Source organism: Chiloscyllium plagiosum, unplaced genomic scaffold, assembly GCF_037043375.1.
Source record: "Chiloscyllium plagiosum isolate Xiang-an unplaced genomic scaffold, Cpla_swu_hap1 HiC_scaffold_13, whole genome shotgun sequence".
Lineage (NCBI taxonomy): Eukaryota > Metazoa > Chordata > Chondrichthyes > Orectolobiformes > Hemiscylliidae > Chiloscyllium > Chiloscyllium plagiosum.
The window spans coordinates 5,108,994-5,125,159 of record NW_028270151.1 but is presented as its reverse complement, the minus strand read 5'-3'; the positions used below and the strand labels follow the sequence as shown (position 1 = coordinate 5,125,159).

Here is a 16,166-nt window from a genome sequence, read left to right as displayed (position 1 = left end):
GAACAATAATGAATTGGAGTAAGAGTTTATAGTTTGACATTCTGCTGGATTTTCAGCTGTTTTGAACCATCCTCCCATGGTCCTCTTGTACTGCAGTGGTAGTGTCCCTACCCCTGGGCTGAGGCTCAAGTCCCATCTATTTCAGAGATGTGCAATAACATCGCGGAACAGGTTGATTAGAAAATAATAAAAAGGTCAATAATAAAACATCCTCTCTCTCAATAGCTACAGAAAGTTAACAGAATGACACATTTTTCCATTGATATGATTAATACCAATGGACTGTAATTAAACATCCAGAAGAGCAGCATCAGGTCTAACAATCTCCAACACAATTGGTTTTCACACTTTATCAAGCATCTGGTCATGCACTTCAGCTTTTCAAAGAATCAAATTACTAAGTAAACCAGAACTATACATTTACAAAGCAGCTTCAGCTGCTCCAGTTCACAGTTGAAAGATAGAACTTTGCAGCTTTAAAAGTAGTTGTGATCAAAAGTTAAAAGATACATCGTATAACATGCTTCTGAATTCAACAAGCAAAAGCTATAACTTGGCTGTTTCTCATGTCACTTTCTCAGGTCCCTGGACACTAAAACTTTGCTTTCCCTTCACAGATGCTGCCAGACCCGAGTTTCACCAGCAATTTTGGTTTTTGGTTTCTTAGGTGCAACTGGCAACTCTCATCAGTTGAGAATTTAAGCCCCATTTCCAACACACGAGCACAATCTGTCAGGGGCACAGTCCTCGAATAAACCTTCGCTGAAACCCAATTCAGCTGCTCAAGATATAGTATATACCATTATGGGGTATATACCACCATTGATGACCTGTTCAATATTTATTATTGAATCCAACATCAACACAGCTTTGAGACTTCCAAGTTTGCATTCAATTTTGTGCACATAAGCACTGGTCATCTTGGATACATCTAATGAAAGACCAGTCAACTTCACACTAAGATAATCAAGTAGCAAAAGTTGAAAAATGTTATGCATGGGCAAATATATATTTCCTACTCAGGCAGAGTTATAAATATGATAATTTTTACACAAGAACTACATCTAAATGCCAAATCTAAGCCATCATGGTTGACCATGCATCATGAAAATTGCTTGCTATGCAAGCAGAAAAAAAAAACAAAAAGCATTTTGGTCACATGTTTAAATGTATTTGACCTCAGTTAGCAGTTCTTGGATCTGGTCAGTTTTTAACTGTTGAACATCCGTAATGTGAGGAAATTACCATAAGAGACAATCACAAGCTACAACTTCATCCTAAGTAAGCGGTTGTTAAATGTCACATGGTATCTCTTCCGCAGAAAATGTAGTAAAGAAATAAAATTTATCCTTAGCATTCTCCAATTAAAGAGCAAATGCATCTTTGCTTATTTGGCAGACACTGTTATCATGCAAAAACTGCTTAAATATCACATAAGCACCTCTGCCTGCAATAAGAGAACAGGAATATAAGAAACACAGCAAATTGACAATTCAGTGTTCAGCCACAGTAGAAGAATAACAACTTTAGTCCAGAAAAATTACAGATGGGAAACAGAAGGAACAAATACAATCACTGCAAGGAGTTGCTTGGCATGCTGCATAGGTGACCACGTGTCTCAGTACAATATACAAGTGGGATGTAGTGATAATGCCACTAGACTAGTGATCAAATCCCCAGTTAACATTCTATGGATGTAGTTTGAAATTCTAATATGGCAGACGGTGAAACTTAAACTGAATAAAAACCTGATGTAAAAAGCCAGGCGAATGACAACCATGCAACCATTGTTGATTGTCATAAAAACCCATTTGGTTCACTAACCTCTGTCTGTCATTTTAGCCTACACATGACTCTGGGCCCATAGCAATGTGGTTGATTCAAATGTCCTCTGGGCAATTAGGGATAAGCAATAAATACAGCCCAGCCAGCAACACCCTCATCCCAGTGAATATATTTTTGCAAATACAGAATGCCAATATTTGTCCAGGGTAAGGATGCTCGCTTCTGAAACGGACAGTTCGACAGAGCCAAAACTTTCAGGTTCTCTTGCTGCAGTCACTAATGGTTTGTGTCTATAAATCACCAATATAATTCTTGTAGGGAAGTATCAGGATGCACCGAAGAATGTATAAGAATGCCTATGAAAAGTACCAAGATCGTGAGCTATGCTTAGTTTTATTTAAAAAATGTCTCAACAAATTAGAGAATTGGTATGTCTACATCTGGCCAAAATTCTGAAGTGGCCAAAGTAATTGGAATATACTTGTAAAGGTTTTGGACGGTTTACTGCTTTAGAGATTTTATATGAAAGAAAACTGCAGTGGTCTTGGGATGCCTTTATGAAATGAGGTTTGTAGCTGAGCTCCCTGGGATTGGTTTTGGGAACCTTGCTTTCCCTGATATACATAAATGTAAGAATGAGAAACTGGCCACTCAGCCCTTTGAGCTCATTCCAGCGTTCAACAGGGTGGCTCAGAATTTTAAATCTCAACTCCTCATTGTTGCCTACCACAGATATCGTTTGACCTTTGCCTTAAAAATATTTAATTCCACAACCATTGCTGTTTGAAGGGATCCAAAGAAATTAACCTCATCTGTCTTAAATAGACAACCCATTAATTATTGACTCCCAGTTCTACATCCTCCCAGAGAAAGCATCTTTCCATGCGCACCCTGTTAAGACTCCTCAGGATTTTATATTTTAATCAAATTGCTTCTTCCTTCTAAATTCCAGTGGACACAAGCCTTGGCAGTTTAATCTTCCCAAGACAACCTGGCTCTTTCGGGTTTTAGTCTAGTAAAACTTCTCTAAATGGCCTTCAATGCATTCGTGTCCTTCCTTAAAATCAAGAGACCAAAATTGTATACCACACCAAACGCAAAGTTGCTAATGTCCTATAAATTGTGAGATATCAATATACAGGGCACAATTTCAAAATATGTCTACAATACAAATTTTGGAAACACTGAACCAAGGAGGATACCTTAGCAGTTCTAAAAAACATAGACAAGTTGGAAGAGTGGATGAACAGTGAGCCAGTGAAATGCAAAATTCTTCATGTTGGTTAAAGGAACATGGATAGATAACAAAAATACAAGGGTACAGCTTTGAAAAAGGGATTGCAGAAGCAGATGGCCTTGGAGCGTTTGCACAGGTGATTGAAATTCGCAGGACAGTTTAAGCACGCAGTGAAGAAGTAATAAACAGTATCCTGGGCTTTATTAAGTTAAAAATCACACAATAACAGATTATAGTCCTACAGGTCTATTTGGAAGCACACGCTTTCAGAGTGCTACACCTTCAGATCATTATTAACTGGGACAGAGTCAACTGCAAGGAGGACCCAAAACTTGGTAGAATATTCATTTGGTGTCAACTGAGTACTGTGTTCAGTTATGCGCACTACACTTTAGCAAGGCTGCAAAGACATTGAAGAAAGTACGGAAAAGAAAGTTCACAAGATTAACTCCAGTGAAGTGAAGTGATCAGTTACTTCAAATACATAAGGATTGGAAAAGTTTTATCGCTTGATTGAAGAGAAGTCTGAAGGGATGTTTTATAGTGATATTCAAAATTATATTTAAAAAAAAAAGGGCTTGGAGAGAGTCAATGGGGAAAGGCTGCTCCCAATGGTGGGAGGACAAGAGTAGTTACAACTCATTTGTCTCATGCCCTGTAGGCATACACTTGGATATTTCTAACAAGGCTCGTTAAACATTCAGGGATGCTGAAGAAGTCACCAGACTTGAAACATTAACTCTGCTTTCTCCCCAGAGATGCTGCCAGACCTGCTGACTTTCATCAGCAATTTCTGTTTTCGCTTCCTATCTTCAGTCGACAGTTCTTCGTTTTACTTGTGTTAAGCATTACATCATTGTATATGTAATTTTAGACAGTGACTGCACTGCCATTTTCTTCACTTCCTATTCGCCACTGAACCACCAGAATACCCTCATGGGTAGAAGAAACCTCTTCACTCAGGCTGGCAAATCTTTGGAATTCTCTGCTCCAGAAGGCAGAGGTAGCCTGGCCGTTTGGCAAGTTGAGAGAAGTTGTCAATATAACTCTAAATATATCAGAATATAGGAATAATATGGAAACAGCAGAAATACAGCAGAACAAACTTCAAGGACTGAATGACCTACATGTATTCCTATGCACAAGTCGAATATTTTCATTAACAATGCTATCTTAACACATAACAAATCTCCTTCTCTGCAATAAATGTTCCCAGTTCTGTCAATATTAAGCCACCTATGTCATACAATTTGGTTTGACTTCTAACCATGTAAACTTGGTGCTCCCCAAAGTTGTGTACTGTTCATTCATATAATGCTAAAGCTTCAAAATTTTTGAACGTTTTAATATATCCCTTTTTCCGAATTCAGTTTTTAAAATAATACTTTCAGAATTGACTAATTTTTCTCTGCAATAAGTATTTTAAACATCACATCATTAATTTCATTCCTCTTGCACTAATTCTATCATGGGCCAAGCATAAGATATAAAAAGCAACTTAAAAATTACCACCCTTCAGTCTTGCTTTCAATCTAATGTATAATTTCAATTCCATCTACAGTACTTGAATTCCCAGCAAACGTTTTATTAACTGGCACTGACGGGACAAGGAGTGTGCCGGTTGTCAAATATTCCGGATAGTCAAGAGGTCCACATAATCAATATAAACACACAATAACACAAACGTAATACAGGAGGGTATACACATCACTGTTATACTTTATTTACAGCATACCTCACTTTCACAACGCAACTTTGGATTAAAACGTGCCAAAGAGTATTCTCTTTCAGAGTCACTGATTATTCGGACGTGGTAGATCACTCTATTGGAGGAGAAATTGACTCAAAATTGAATCAACTGCTGATATTTGTTGCCATTCAATTGAACAAGTATATTTACACTGAGGTAAATAAACTAAAAGGCATAATAACTGGACAGAATATCATAAACTTGGCAGTATTTGAAATATTTGGTTTAAGCTAGTTTATCAAGAACACAGGTTTATAAGGCGTCAGTTAAACAAAGGTTGCTGAATTTGTTGCCTCCAACACAGATCAATATTTGACTTCTTTCTCCAATTCCAGGATTATGCCCCCATTTGTTAAACGGTGTCCTTTTCTTGGTCATCATAGCAAACAATACATTTGATCAGAATTCCCAGTCACTACGCCCCATTACATTAAATGTTCAACACAACCAAACGATCTCAGTCTGCTTCTCAAAGTGTTTTGGAGTTTCTTGCTCAACAATTCCATAGCACTGCTCCAAACCATGCTCCTTTGAATAAATTCAATCAACCAACAGGGGTTTCATGTACCAGAGACCTGTCTTTTCTCCTTTCTTTCCCCCAAATGTTTAGGGAAATGAACAATGAAGAGGCCAGCATCTACTGCACATCATGTTGTCCTGTGGTGTTGTGCTTCTCAAATATTGCCAGCGCTGCATTCAGCCAGACAAAGGGATTGCAATCCATTACACTCCAACAATTTTATTCATTCACAGGGCATGGGCATTACTGGCTGGGCCAGCATTTATTTCCCATTCCTAGTTGCTTTAGGGGAAATGATTGTGAGCTGCCTTCTTGAATTGCTGCAATCCATGCTGTTGTAGATAGAGCCAAAATGCCACCAGGGAAGGAATTCCAGGACTCTGATCCATGGACACTGAAGGAATGGTGATATTTTTCCAAGTTGCAAGTGTTGATCCTACGTACCTGCTGTCCTTATCCTTCTACATGGTAGTGGATGTGGGTATGGAAGGTGCAACTGGCGAGTCTTTGGTGAATTTCTGCAGTACATCTTGGAGATATTACACACTGCTGCTACTTAGCATTAGTGATGGAAGCAGTGGAGGCATGTAAATGTGGTGCCAATGAAGAGGGCTACTTTGTCCTGGATTGTGTCAAGCTTCAAGTGTTGTTGGAGCTGCACTCATCCAGGCAAGTGAGGAGTATACCATCACAGTCCTGACTGCAGCACTGGAAGATATTGGACAAGTTTTGGGGGAGTCAAGTGTTGAATTACTTGCTGCAGTATTCCTAGCCTCTGACCTGTTCTTGTAGCCACTGTATTTGTATGGCTGGTCCAGATCACTTTCTGCTCAATGGCACCCCCCCCACCCGATCTTAACACTGGGATATTAAGTGATGGCAACACTTCAATTTAGCCTTATGGATGTGAGACAGGCACTGGGGAGACAGGAGTGGTTTACTTGCCACAGAATACAGCTGCAAGAACAGATCAGAGGCTTTTTATGAATGCCTTGTCCAATTCAGTTTCTAGTCGATGGTAACCCTGAAATGTCAAGGGAGAATATTAGGTTCTTTTGGTGGCGACGATCATTGCTTGGCATTTGTGTGGCACAAATGCTAATTGTGACTTACCAGATGTTTTAAAAAAAAAAAATCAAAAATAACTGCAGATGCTGAAAATCAGGAACAAAAACCAATTGCTGGATCTGAGGAGACAAGCCAGTTAACTTTTCAGGTTGAGTGACCCTTCCTCAGAATAGTTCTGAGAAAGGGTCACTCGACCCAAAACATTAACTGATTTCTCTTCACAGATGCTGCCATATCTTCTGAGCTTTTCCAGCAATTTCTACTTTTGTTAATTACTAGATGTCGTCCAGGTCTTGCTGCATATAGGTTGCTTCAGAGAGCCATAAATGGTGCTGAACCTTATTCACTAACAATTGCACATCCCCATTTCAGACATGATGGAGGGAATGTCATTGATGAAGCAACTGAAGACAGTGTGTGCAATGTCAGGTGGATGCCAGTGTTGTAACTGTACTGGAGCAACCTTCCATTATTATCCCTAGTCATCTTCCTGTATGTTGAGAAGATTCCAATAAATATTGTAATCACTAGGGAAACCAGTACATCTAACAAGATGCAGGAAAATTGAGAAAATTTAAATGCCATCATGGTAATATTGCAAAATATAGTCAAACCAAAGCCAAAATCTAGGACAAAGTGCCAAGTTCAAGGAAAACTAATTCCAAGGCTCCCTGCAAAAAGAAAATTTTGAATACAGTAGGACAGGATGACAGGAGAGAAACAGGCCAAGTAAACCACAGCCTACAGAAAACGACCTTGGTTGCTAATCGGGCTTTATGATCACTTTCAAACTGAAACGGGTTTACAAATAGAAGGACCTATGTAAAAACAACAGATAAAATAGTAAAAAGTCAAGATTATCACAGAGGCCTTCAAAAAGGGCAAGATTATATCACTCATGCAGAATTGGTGGTTGATTCAATACGGAACATATAAACAATTTCTAACAGAGTCAGAGTCAGAGATGTACAGCACAGAAACAGACCCTTCAGTCCAACTCATCCATGCTGACCAGATATCCTAAATTAATCTAGCCCCATTTACCAGCACTTTGCCCATATCCCCCTAAACACTTCCCATTCATATACCTAACCAGATGTCTTTTAAATGTTGTAGTTGTACAAGCCTCCACCAGTTACTCTGGCAGCTCATTCCATAAACGCACCACCCTTTATGTGAAATAGTTACCTTGTAGGTCCCTTTTATATCTTATCCTAAATCTATAGCCTATAGTTCTGGACTCACCCCATCCAGGGAAAAGACCTTGTCCATTGACCCTATCCATGCTGCACATTATTTAATAAAACTGAAAATGGTTGTAAAAGTCAAACATTTCTCCATACATTAAAGATAAAGAATCTAACATACTCAAAGTCAATTTTGGCAATAAGCAAAAAGACCAGCCAGAAACAGATTACTGAACCTGTTTAGAATGCAAGTTAGATTTAGAGCCCTAAAAGACAGTGGAGTGGAATGAAAGTGTCTACTTGGCTGATGTTCCAGTGTTTAAAACATGTTTGTGATGATTGGGGCTTTTGCAAATACAATTCCAACTCTCAGAATCAAGACAATTGTCACGAATTGAAAGTTTAAAAAAGTGCCGTCTCTCTCGTAGGCTTAACAATTATCCATTTTCCTAGTCCATATCAAGTACTGCATTGCTTATTGTACAGTACACACATTTTAATAGCTAGAAGAAAAGTCCAACTATATTGCTCAAGCTAATAGCTAAAAAATTACAAGTGTACAGCAGAAAATAGATTGACATTTTGGACATTTCAAAACAAATTTCTTAACTGGCAGGTATTGATATTCATAACCTTTTCTGGAGTCTTTAATTGAACCTTGCATAGTGTTGCAGTTCTGATTCACATTTTACATGACAAGAGCTGTTTCAAGAATAGGGATACTCAACAGCCAGGCAAGTGTGAGGACTGCAGATGCTGGAAACCAGAGTCAAATTAGTGTGGTGCTGGAAAAGCACAGGTCAGGCAGCATCCGAGGAGCAGGAAAATCGACGTTCTGGGCAAAAGCCCTTCATCAGGAAGGACTTTTCCAGCACCACTCTAATCTATATTCAACAGCCAAATAATTTAACGGGCAAAAATTACATACCTCAAATACCATGATCTACTACAATATCCAAGCATTTATGCTGTAAAAGTATAACAGTGCATACTTCCTACATTACATTTCTATTAACAGAATGCTGCCAAGCAAAAATGTTTTGAAATCCAATGATTTAACTAATCACATAGATCCAACAGAGCTTTTATCCATAAAAAGTGACTACTGCATGTTTCCTTCAATCTTTGGGAGTCAGCCAAAGACCATCTTTATTGTCACAAAATAAAAACATTTATCATGGATATTAATTGGAAGAAAGGAAGGGTCTTTTCCCTAGGTTGGGAGAGTTCAAAACTAAGGGACATATTTTTAAGGTGACAGGAGAAAGTTTTAAAAGGACATGAGGAGCAACTTTTTTTTTAAAAAACAGTGATGTGTGTAGAATGAACTGCTAGAGGATGTGGGTATAATTACAACTGTTAGAAGACCTCTGGATAAGTACATGACTAGGAAAGGTTTGGAGGGATATGGGGCAAATGCAGACAGGAGGGCCTAGTTTGATTTAGGAACGCTGTCAACGTGGACGAGCTGAACCGAAGGATCTGTTTTGTGCTGTATGACTATACGACTTTATAAATGACTGATATGGAGGTGCCGGTGTCACGTGACACCAGGTTTATTTGAAATCACAAGCTTTCAAAGTATAGCCCCTTTATCAGGTGAAGTAAGAGAGAAACACACAGACAAAATTTACGGGCAGAGAAATCAAAAAGATCATACCAAATGGTGTGGAATGTCAACAGGCTGACTAGCAAGTGAAGGGATGGCCTATAATCTGATTAAATGAGGCACAGAAATAATTACAAAAAGAAAGGTGGTGCTGGAGACAAACCAAACAGCTGGAATGACATGATAGGTATAAGAGTCACATGCTGAGGGTCTAACCAAAATAATAGTTAATCCAAAACTGTACAAACTAATTAAAGGGGGAAACATCATAATTTAAGGTGATGTCAAAACAGGATAATAAGGAAGATTATGCAGATACAGAAGTGTAGTGTGGTCACATGTAGCATGACATGAATTCAAGGAACAGTTGAGTTCTTAAGTACAGAACTTGGCTATCAGTTTCTGCTTGGTGATTCTGTATTGTCCTATATTTCAGAGACCATTTTGGAGGATGCTGACCCAAAGACCTGAGGCTGAATGCCCTCAACTGCAAAAAAGTGTTCCCCAACTACAAGGGAACATTCCTCTTGTGATTGCTGTGCAGTGTCGCAGCATTGGCATGGCCACATCAATATACCATGCCTCAGGGCATCCTTGCCTGCAGCATATGCAATAGACAACATTGGCCAGGTCACAGGAGTATATACCATGTACGTGGTGGATGGCTTTCCCATGTGTGATGGTTTCCCATGGTAACCATGTTGATTATCTGCCATGTCTTGCAGAGGTTGCCACGGCAGGGTTGTGTGGTGTGCTGAAGGCTGGGTAGCTTGTTGTTAGGAGCGTTGGCCTGTTTTAAGATTTGGTGGTTGTTTGAAGGCAAGTAGTGGGGGTGAAGGTATGATCTTGCAAGATGTTCATTATCGTTGATCACATATCGAAGGCTGCGATGATGATGGATGGCATAGTCTCAACTCTGGGGAAGTACTGGACGACGAAGGGTACTTTACCGATCATATCCCGTGACTGTCTTCTGAGGAGGTTGTTGCGGTTTTCACTGTGGCACGCTGGAGCTGGCAATCAATGAATTGAGCTTCGTATCTCAAATGGTAGCGTGATCTCTAAAATCTTGTGGCGTCCATCATGTTCCTCCTCACCTGAGCAGATTTGGTGTGAACGCAAGGCTTGCCCACAGAGTAAGCTTGAGACATGGAGCATCTTGAGACCAATGTTGTTTATTTCATCCGCCGCAAGTGAGGAAGCCCCAAGGCATGGAATGTTGGCGGGACCGTGCAGATGCTATGAGAACATATGAATGGACACCATGCAACAATCACCAAACAGGAATGTTCCTTCTCAGTTGGGGAACACTTCAGCGGTCAAGGATATTGAACCTCTGATCTTGAGGTAAGCGTCCTCCAAGGTGGCAGAGTTACACAACAATGCAAGATCACAGAGCAGAAACCAATAGCCATGTTCCTTGATCTTGGGTTCATGCCATGTTACATGTAATCATGCTACAATTTTAGCCATTTGTAAAGTCTTCCTTACTACCCTGTTTTGACACCATCACCTTGATAAATGATAATCTCTCTACCTTATATACAGTTTTGGATTATTTATTACTTTGGTTCAACCCTTGGCATGCAACTCTTAATCAATCATGCTATTCCAGCCATTTGGTTTGTCTTTAGTACCTACTTATTTTTAATTTTTTGTAATTATCTCTCTGCCTCATTTAATCAGATTATAGATCATCCCTTCAGTTGCTATAACTGTTGACACTTCACTCACACTATCTGACACTTTTGATCACGAGCAGAAATTTATTACTCGACATGCTACTCACATTATTTGCATGATCATTTGATCTCACTGCCTATAAATTGTATTTGTTTCCTTCCCCCTCACTTCACCTGATGAAGACTATGCTCTGAAAGCTTGCAATTTCAAATGAACTTGTTGGTCTATAATCTGGTGCCATGTGACTTCTGACTTTGGCAGATGCAACTTCAAAACCTGAAAAGCAATTTTGTTCAGTTAGTCATTAGTATAAATAAATAAAACTGATTCAGATTAGATCTTAAAGAGTGTCAACCATTGGGCCATAAGATAGAAGAGCAGAATTAGGCCATTTGGCCCAGTCTGTTTCACCATTAGATCATGGCTGATTCGCTTCTTGACCCCATTCATGTTGGCTTCTTTCCTTAATCCTTGGTTCCCTGAGTAAATAACTTCTGTCTTAAATAAACTCTCATTGTCATGTGTTCCACAGATTCATCACCCTCTAGCTGAAGAAACTCCTCAGTTCTGAAATGGTCGTCCCTTCACCTAGGCTCTCTCTCCTGCTATTGAAAACATCCTCATGTCTAGTTTACCCAGGCCTCTCAAAAAGTTCTTTAAGTTTTAGTCAGATTCCTCCCACATCCTTCTAAACACAGTACAGACCCATAGTTCTCAAGTGCTCTTCGTAAGCCGAGCCCTTCATCACTGGGATCATTCTTGTGGACCACCTCTGGACTTCCTTGGAGGGAACTACCCTTCCTTAGATACAGGATCCATTATTCTACAAACAAGTCCTATCGGAAAGATGTTGTGAAACTTGAAAGGGTTCAGAAAAGATTTACAAGGATGTTGCCAGGGTTGGAGGATCTGAGCTACAGGGAGAGGCTGAACAGGCTGGGGTTGTTTTCCCTGGAGCATTGGAGGCTGAGGGGTGATCTTATATAGGTTTACAAAATCACGAGGGGCATGGATAAGATAAATAGACAAAGGCTTTTCCCTGGGATGGGGGTGGGGGGGGTCCAGAACTAGAGGGCATAGGTTTAGGGCGAGAGGGAAAAAGATATAAAAGAGACCCAAGGGGCAACATTTTCACACAGAAGGCGGTATGTGCATGGAGTGAGCTGCCAGGGGAACTATTGGAGGCTGGTACGATTGCAACATTTAAAAGGCATTTGGATGGGTACATTAATAGGAAGGGTTTGGAGGGATATAGGCCAGGTACTGGCAGGTGGGAGTAGATGGGCTAGGATATCTGGTTGGCATGGACGAGTTGGACCGAAGGGTCTGTTTCCGTGCTGTACATCTCTATGACTCTAAGTCAAACAATAGCCCTAAAGTCAAACTCATGCAATCATACCTTACAGAAAACATACCAGCCAGAGTATGTCTGGTCCAAATGGCAGGACAGACTCACCTGGAGGCAGGGGCACAATGGATATAGTAGAGAGAGAACTGCCGAGGGACTTCAATATCAATGCTGAAAACCAACAGAACATCACAATACTAAGTAAAACATAGGCTACGAATTAGCACCTACCACTGCATGCTCTATGGATGAATCCATGCTCCTGCATGTTGAATACCAAATGGAAGCAGCATTGGCGGGAAGGGGGGGGGGTGTCAAGATATGCCCTGTGGGTAGAGGACCTCAAATGTCCATCACTAACAGTAGCTCAGTAACACCGCCACTCTTCAAGCTGGTATACCCTAAAAAAGGACAGTTCTGCATATCTGGGAAACCAAGAGGGAAAATATAGTTGACCAATCTTCAGCAATCTACTGATCATAGATGCATCAGGCACCAGCAGTATTAGGAGTGGCCACTGCACAGTCCTTGTAGAGATAAATTCCCATCTTCACATTGAAGATACTCTCCAATGCAGCATTAGAATATTGCTCCTTTGTGGGGTGTGGCACCATTACTCTAAATGGGACATATTTCAAAATGATTGCAGAACTCAAAGCCAAGCACTCGGGAGGGAACACGGGTCAAGTAAATTGGGGAAAATGGGAATCAGTCAAATTAGCCTTGTCCTTAAAATGTAACAGCAAGGTAGAGCAGCTGAATGGTAAACTCCTGGTCAATATTATACATGTCTAATTTTGCTGATTTGTAAATAGATGCCAGCATTTACCATACTCTATCAATAACCACATAAGATCATGTCAAATACAGAGGGCATGCTACCAGGAACAGCACCAGGTATACCTAAAAGTGACCTAGTGAAGCTACAAGGGACTAGCTGCATACCAAACAGTCCAGAGGGTACACGCTGGACACAACTAAGCAATGGCATAACTAAAAACATCAATCCTAAGCTCAGCAGTTCTGCCAAATCCAACCACAAATTCAGTTAGGTAACTAAATTAACTGGAGGACGGGGCCTCAAGTTTTTGCCTTCCTCAAATGATAGGGGAGCCAGTGGAAAAAGTTAAGGCTGAAGCATTTACAAACATTTTCAGCCAAAAATGCCAAGTGGATGGTTAGCTCAGCCTCTGCCCAAGATCCCCAGTCACTGATGCCAGCCTTCAGCTACTTCAATAAACTTCATATGTCAAGAAACAGGTGAAGACACTAGATACTGCAGTTTATGGGCCTTGGCAACATTCCCGTAGTACTGAAGATGGTCTCCAGAACTAGCCCAATTCTGAGCAAAACGCGCACTTTAGCAACAGCAGCAGCATTTACTTGGTACCAAAAAAAATTCCCATCTTTGTCTGGTCAGCATAAAGCAGGGCAGATTCCAAACCACGGTATTACCATCCTATCAGTTTATTCTTGATTAAAGCAATGGAAGGTATTATCAACAGTTTTATCAAAAGAATCATTCAATGAACTCCCATAGTGGCTCAGGTGGTCTGTCAGGGTAACACCAGTCCAGCTTTGACTAGAGCCTTGGCCCAAACGAAACAATTCAACTCTAGAGGCAAGCCGGGTGGTTGCCCTTGATATCAGGCAGCATTTGCCAGAATATGGCATCAAATCCTTAAAAGTTAAACTAAATTGGATTTGAAGGAAACTATCAACCGATTGGAGCCTTACCCAAGCTAAAAGATGTTAGAGGTTGTCGGAAGTTAATTATCTCAGTCACAGCACATGGCTGCAAGAATTCATCAAGGTAGCGTTCCAGGCCCAACCATCTCAGCTACTTCAACACTACCTTCTCACCATCATTCTATCAGAGGTGGGGATATTCTGTGACAATTGCACAATGTTCAACACCACTTGCACCTTGTCAGATAGTGAAGTGATCCATGTCTACAAACAGCAAAACCTGAACAACATCCAGACTTGGGTTTACAAGTGGCAAGTAATTTACATTAGACAAGTGCCAAGCAATGACCATCTCCAATAAGAGAGAATCTAACAGTCTCTCCATGACATTCAATTGCATTACCATCCACAAGCTCCCCACTAACTACCTTGGGAGTTACCATTGACTACAAACTAAATTTGTTCAGAGTCAACAGCAGGTCAGAAGCCAGATATTCTAAAGGGTAACTCACCTTCCAACTCCCCAAAGTATGTCCACTATCTCCAAGAACCACCCAGCTTGCCTCTCAAGTGGAGTTATTTCATTTGAGCCAAGGCTCTAATGAAATCTGGAGTGGGGTGACCCTGACAGACCACCTGAGTCACTATGGGAGTTCACTGGATGATTGTCTTTTAATAAAAAAACTGTTGACAATACCTTCCCATTGCTTTAATCAAGAATAGACTGATAGGGTGGTAATAGCCTGGTTTGGATTTGCTCTGCTTTATGCATTCCTCTTTTGCCTGCATCAATACAAGTCCAATACTAGAGGAGCTCAACACCATCTAGGACAAAGTGGCCTGTTTGATTGAGCGCACCACTATCAACATAACGTCTCTAGACTACCAATGCAGAGTGACAACAGTGTGCATCACCCACAAGCTCCTTCAACAGCAACACGCAAGCACTTGAGACCTCTCGCACCTAGGAGGACAAGCAACAAATGTACAGGACATCACTTCCAAGATTGTCCCATGCCACACATCATCCATATTTGGAACGACTTCGCCATTCCTAATACCGGGTGGAAATTGTTGAACAGCCTTCTTTTTTTTTTAATAGATATTTTTATTAGAAATTTAACATTTTTACAAGTTTACAAAAATAAACAAAACTCTCAGATATAAACATTGATATACAATTAGCTCAAATATACAATAGCCAAAATTTGACAAAAAAAAACAAAACAACAAAAAAAAAACCGAAAAGAAAAAAAAACAAACAAACAAAACTCAACTATCTACTAATCTAACCTACAACTAACCAGGGTGTATATTTAAGTCTCTTACATGCTCGGGATGTGTTAGCATCAGATATAATAAAACCCGTATTCGTGCGGGATTCCTCCCCCGAGGGGCCGCGGACCAGCCAGGTTTGTAATCTCAATTAAATTAAATAAAAGCCCTTGTTAGGCTAGCCGAAATATCTATATTTATGTAATTCAAAAAGGGCTGCCATATTTTATAAAATAATTCGGTCTTTCGGTGCACCATATTTGTAAGGAGGTCAAGGGGAATACATTCCATAATTAGTCTGTGCAAATTTGAAAGTCCAGGGGGGCCCTCCGCCACCCAGTTCATCAAAATATTTTTCCTTGCACAGAAAGAAAGAATAGAAAATAGTCTCTTCCCGTACGTGTCCAGGGAGGGAAAGTTCGAAAAGCCCAAGAGGAGAGATACGGGGTCCACTTTTATTTCCGTTCCTAAAATTTCTGTCAGGGTACTTGCTACTTTAGTCCAATATCTACGGATCTTATGACAGGTCCATAAGCAATGTACAAGAGTGCCCACCTCTATTTTGCATTTAGGACACATTGGAGATGCTCCTGCCTTAAATTTTGCCAATCGAACCGGTGCTATATGGGCCCTATGAAGTATCTTCAGCTGGATAGCCTGGGTTCTGTTACAAATAGTAATTCTTCTAGCATTTTCCCAGATATCATTCCACGTTTCTGTGGAGATTTCTAGTCCCAGATCCTGATCCCATGTTTTAAGCAGATTATCCATATCTCCCGATACTTCATCATGTAGTAAATGATAAATATTACTGACGGAAGATACCCCCACTGGTCGTAGGACACTACATTCTCTATCGGATTTATAAAGACTATCTAATAACGTAGTCTTCTTCTGTATATAATCTCGAATTTGGAAGTATCGAAAGAGGTCTCCATTGGGTAATCCGAATTTCTGACGCAGCTGTCCGAAAGACATCAGGACCCCATCTTTAAATAAATCCCAGAGACATGAG

At 40.3% G+C, this 16,166-nt stretch overlaps 1 protein-coding gene across 9 annotated transcripts in view; it reads right to left on the bottom strand.

Moving 5' to 3' along the window:
• The window catches only part of trip12 (thyroid hormone receptor interactor 12), a 216,345-nt gene that overhangs the window by 131,218 nt on the left and 68,961 nt on the right, over positions 1 to 16,166 (bottom strand). The gene's annotated exons all lie outside the window — the stretch shown is intronic.